Genomic DNA, 6,000 nt, shown 5'->3' with positions numbered 1-6,000 from the left:
ACATGTATAAGTGTAAATATCAAGAAAGGGGGAAAGAGAAGGAGAAGAGAGGGACAGAGAGGCAGACAAAGAAGAGAGAGAGGGAGAGAGAAAGAGACAGAGAGAGAGAGAGAGGAGAGAGACAGAGACAGAGAAAGAGAGAGAGAATAAATATCCAAGGTGATGGGGGAAAAGAACTTAAATGTGGAGGATAAGGGAAAAGTTTTATGTAGAAGATGGAACTTCACCTGAGTCTTGAAGGAAATTCGATGTGATGATGAGCCATAGTAAGCGTGAGAAATGACATTTAAAAAAGAGGGTTCAGAATTGCAAGTAGTCCAGTTTAAAGGTCCCTAGATAACATGAGAGAGAATAATGCACAGCAAGACCAGAAATATGCTTTGGAGCTAGACTGTGAGAGGTCTTGAATACCAGAATGAAGATTCTGCATTTCATTTGATAATCAATGACATGGAAAATACAATCAGGGAAGATCTTCTTTTAGCATTATTTTGACTTGAACCCTTCCATTCATTCATTTCTTGGAGTCCTTTCATATAGATCTGTACATCAAAAAGAAATAAACCCAGTGTGAAACCTAGCTCATTGAAGTCTGTCTTGGCCCCTTAGATTCTCATGGTTTTTAGAGATGGTTTTGAATGTCACTGATGAGTCTCAAGTGCCAAAACACCTCAGTGTTACTCCCATTCCTATTGGCAGCTTCCCTGGTAAAGTCATCTCCACCCTGTGGATGTTGGAGACTGAATGTACTGAGCATGGTTTAGTGAGAAAAGCTTCTCTCTGGATATATCTTGTCAACTTTGGCTCACCTTGAAATGCAGTTGTCTGAATCTTCTTTCATTTGCCATGAGAAGACCTTCTTAGCACCATTCCCTGGTCCTATTTCCTGGCCCTTTGCTCTTTTTCCTGTGTAGTTGCATGTTAAACATGATGACTGGCTCTATAGAAGCCATGTGTTGTCATAATGTAACATCATTAAACAAAGTGTTTAGAGCAGTTTTTGCAGAGCCAGAACATGAACAACAAAGCCCGCCAATTACAATGTCATTCTGGGTAGTTGTTAAGGTTTCAAATGTCTCCAACTTTCTCTGGTAGGCCATATTGAGCATGTCACAGTGAACATCTGAGATAACGATTTGCTCGGCAATGTGCAATTCTCACTCTTTTTTTTTTTTTAATATCAGAGAAGAAAGAGTTCTTTATCCTAATTTGGCTCCAATGTCCACACACATTGCTCCAGCGTCTGTAGCAGCATGTGTTTCTAGGATTGTTCTGGAAGCGAAAATGCAGAAACAGCAGGGAGCAGAAGATAAACAGGCAATCCGTGACTCATTAAAACAAGCATTGGTAGCCAACATTGTGGAGTGTGTGAAGACCCCAGATCCAACTCGCCTATAAACTTTTTTTACCAGCTGGACTTAGCATCTGTCAGAGTTTGGAAGGAGAGATAATCTGGTACAAATGATTTCAGTGTGTCGCATTTATTAACCCGCCACCTTACATAACACTGCTGATTGGGAACTCGGGGAACCATTTGTGCAACGACCCAGCCGATTGTTGGAATGTTACAGCTTCACTAATAAAGATGTGGGTGATTTTAAAAAGAAGGAAAAAAATGCAACAAACAAAGACCACAGAACAACTGGAAAATGATAATGAAGCAAAGGAGGGGAAAAAAGAGCATCATAGTCTTGAGAAATGTACGTGCCCAAAGAACTGTTTAAGCTCATTTCCAATTTTGGTCATTTCCAATTCTTCACCTCAATTAAGCAAGCAAACTTTTTTTTAATAGTTGTCACATTTGCCTTTGCTAGCAGCCCTTGACAAATGCCATATGGGGAGCACTACCAATTCATTCCCCAAGCTTCTATACAGAGCAAGGGAGATGCTCCACTAGATGAATTTTTGACAAATTTCAGGAAGGCTTTGTCCTTATTTCTGTGGCATTTTCACAGTGGAATTGAAGAGGGAGGAAATCAGCCTTCACAATGAAAGCAGTGCCCAATTTTGAGGCTTAGACTATATTTAAACTACATCCCAGGTAGGAAATCTAAACTTGTGAACAGGAAAGAAAAGAATATTCTCAGGAAAATAATAATATACTTCCCATTTATACAATAACAATAATAGCCATAGATACTATTTATGTAATGCTTTAAGATTTGCCAAGCACTTTGTGTATATTATATGATATATTATCACATTTGATCAAGCAATGAAATACAGATTTATTTCTAAGAGGGCCTTGATTTCCTTTCTTTTGCCACCAAAATTTGCTTGGAGTTATTCAATAAAGAGAGAGAAGGGAAAACCACAAAGCAGGGTTTTGTTACTTATCCAGCTAGCATACTAGTAATTTCAAATTAATGGGGATGTTTACTCTCTAGTACAAAATTTACACATATTAGCTTATAAAATATGGATAAGCTGGTTTCCTATAGCAAAATAGTGTCACCATTTCAAAAATGAAAATTGGAGAGACTTTGGGAAAAAAATCAGCCTTAGGAATTGCCTCACATTTTGCAATGGTTAGCCTATTATTTGTAGTTTTGAAACTTTATTGGTCCCCAATCTAATCTTTTCTGAGTATAAAAACATTAACATATGGTTTAACACAGCACAGGGCTGGAAAGTCCATATCCCAAATGCGCATTGTATGCAGGGTGACATTCACACTAAATATCATCCCACAGGGTCTGTACTCCATTTTACCTGGGATTGGAGAGCCATGAAATCTCTGGAAAAGTTGTTCATGAGTCTGAACCAAATGGTGCACAGTGTACTGAGATACTAACAGTGTCTGCTTCTGCCAAAGGTTGTGGCTCAAATGTCTCTCTAAGTAACATTAAAAATCTGCTGCTTCATGCCTATGAATTTCAATATTTATAGTGTTCAATAAAATGGTCCACTGTCAGAGGGAGATGTGCCACTGTGCACTCTCTGAGCAGATGGGCCACAATATGGCACATTTACATGGACCAGCTGTGGAGAGCAGAAATGAATGCTGGTCATAGGCAGGGTACAGGCATCACATCTGGAATTCGAACAGACTGGCCTCTGTACCCATTGTCAACTTTCCTAGAGCAGGATGAGCTCTGATTTAAAGCTGCTCACCAGTGTACCTTAAACTGCATCAAGAGTGCTCATTAACACAAGAGACTATAGTGAGGTTTAGGGCCTGGAACTTCTCTGTTGGGCAGCTGTTAGAATCTGTGGGTGATGCTGTGGAGTCTATCATAGAAGCACCCAGGGGAGAGATTCTCTCATGCATGGCACAGTGTTCTATATTTAACATTTTAAAAAAATTCCTATGTACAACTCCCACTAACCCATCTTCCTTCCTTCCTTCCTTCCTTCCTTCCTTCCTTCCTTCCTTCCTTCTTTCCTTCACTGCTTCCTTCCTTCTTTCCTTCACTCCTTCTTTCCTTCACTCCTTCCTTCCTTCTTTCCTTCACTCCTTCCTTCCTTTCTTCCTTCCTCCATTCTATCCTTCCCTTTTTTCTTTTTTCTCCCTTTCTTTCTCTTTTTCTTTCCTCTCTTCCTTCTTTCTTTCATCTCTTTTTTCCTTCTTCTATTTTTCCCTCCTTTCCTTCTTTCTTTTGTTTCTTTTTCTTCCTTCATTCCTTTCTTTCCTTCTTTCCTTCCTTTCTTCCATTACTCAAAAACTTTTTAAAAAATTTCTATATATTGTGCTCCTTTTCACACCATACTTTTTTTTAATCAGAAGAGAAATATATAATCAGGAAAATGAACCATTCTAAGGACTTTATTTTAATAATTTAGTAGAGATGTCCATATTCCTTTCAGGGTCTCCAAAGGCAGGAATTAAGAAATCTATACAACTATGGATAAAAAATGCTCATAGTTCAAGTAATAATTAAAAGTTTATACAGTTTGTGTAATAATTAAAAGTTTATACAATTAAAAATCTCTGCACCTAGCTTCTTGTTTTATGATATTAGTATTTGGGTCAACCAGTCAAAAACAATCTAAATTTCTTCATCAAAGAACATTGTCGTTAAATAGTTCTGCTGACTCAGTCACAAGTTCTGGAAGCATTCTTCTCTCAGGAAAAGAAAGATATGTCTATTACATAAAATATAAGCAAAAAGTTTGTTTCTTGGGAAAGTGTTCTTTTCTTTTAAAAAAACTGCTTTCAGTTGGCATTAGCTTGGAAGAAATGCATGTAGTATTTAATCCATTTTTCTTTAATTGTTAGAAAAATATTATCCACTTCTTCCCTCCCACCTATTCAAAGTTCCTTTCTGGTACCATAATCCCAACATTGAATTGCCCCTCTCTCTATGTATATTGTACTGAATTAGTATATATAGATATGTATATATGTACATATATATACAAAGAGAGAGAAACACTCATATGTAATGATATTCAGTGAGACAATTGGCAAAAATTGTATCTATATAGCACTTTAGGATTTTCTCATTCTCATCCTTACAACAACCTTGGGAGGTGGGTGCTATTATTTTCCCCATTTTACAAATATTGAAACTAGGGATAACCTAGGCAGCACTATAGGTAGAGTACCAGACCTGGAATTAAGAAGATCTAGGTTCATTTGGGCCTCAGTCACTTCCTAGCTGTATGACCATGGGCAAGTCACTTAACCCCAATTGCCTAGTCCTTGCTGCTCTTCTGTCTTAGAAATGATACTAGGACAGAATATAAGGGTTTTTTTTTTAATTAGGAAACTGAGGTAGGCAGACATTAAGTGGCTTGCCCAAGTACACAAAGGAAAGTTTTTCACACAGGTCTTTCTGCTTCCATATCCAACACCTTATTCATTGTGCTATATAAACAGATTGTTTTGAAATTTTGAAATTTGTTTTTATTGGGGTTATGTCATTTAAAATAAATGTTTCTCTATATTCCTTATTCAAGCCAATGAGTTTAAGGATGTAGGGAATTCCCTGTGTAGAAATGGTAACATTGTGTTCGTGCAATATTTTGTAACTTTTTATTTTTAAATTCTTCATGAAGTTAAGTGACTTCCTCAAGATCACAGATAGTATGTCAGAGGTAAATCTTGAACCTGTATCTTCTGTCTAAAACACTGGTTCTCTCATATTTATCTATGTGGAATTTAAAAATAAAAATTCATTTTTGACTATTTAGTGTCATACATGAAAAAAAAAAAGTTCTACTTAAAACAACCATCAGGAAGGTTGTATCATACGGTTGCTTTTCACTTATTTAAAAGATAAATGGCACCCAAATGTACTACTGATGGATTAAGTGAGTGAGTGAGTGATGGTATACCATGGTGCTAATTAATTCACAACAGAATACCAAGTAACTGGGATATGGAGGTCTAAGGAGAGCAATGATCTTTTACAGTCCCTGCAGCAACTCTTCTATGAGTTTGGCTGTTTTTTGTTTTTTTCTTTTTTACTACACATTCAGTATTATGAAGACATAATATTAATGGCAACCCCTGTGAGCACACCTTAGTGGCATACACCATAAGGACTCCATCACTGTGCACAGTGAGGGAGGAAGTGCTATGCTAACTGTGTTTGAGTCATAGATTTTTACTGCTAATCATGTAATGTCTGAACTACAGGCAAGTATGACAGATCCACTGAATGAAACGCACCTAAGACTAGCTATCAGAGATTGGATATAGTTACAGACCCTATACAGTTTCTGAATCATAGAATATGTATAACTACTCCCTTGTTTTACCTAGCAACAATTAAATTCAACCATTTATTTTTTATTGAAAATACTGTTTTGTTTTTCTTTTTTTAAAAGTGTGGGTTTTTTTACCTTTATCATCAAACATGAACTTTCCTCATCAAAATACTAAAGGACTAAAGAGAATTGTCTATGAAATCACAAATCCATTGTGTTCATTTGCATTTTAAAAGAGTATAATCAATACAGTGCTTTAGTTTCAAAGCTATCTTGTTTGTCTGTGTCTCCTTTTAAAGCCCAGTCTGTTCTCTTCTACTCATTTTAAAAATGGTTCAATGACTT

This window comes from Monodelphis domestica, chromosome 2 (genome assembly GCF_027887165.1).
Source record: "Monodelphis domestica isolate mMonDom1 chromosome 2, mMonDom1.pri, whole genome shotgun sequence".
Taxonomy (NCBI): domain Eukaryota; kingdom Metazoa; phylum Chordata; class Mammalia; order Didelphimorphia; family Didelphidae; genus Monodelphis; species Monodelphis domestica.
Note: the sequence above shows the minus strand (reverse complement) of the source record.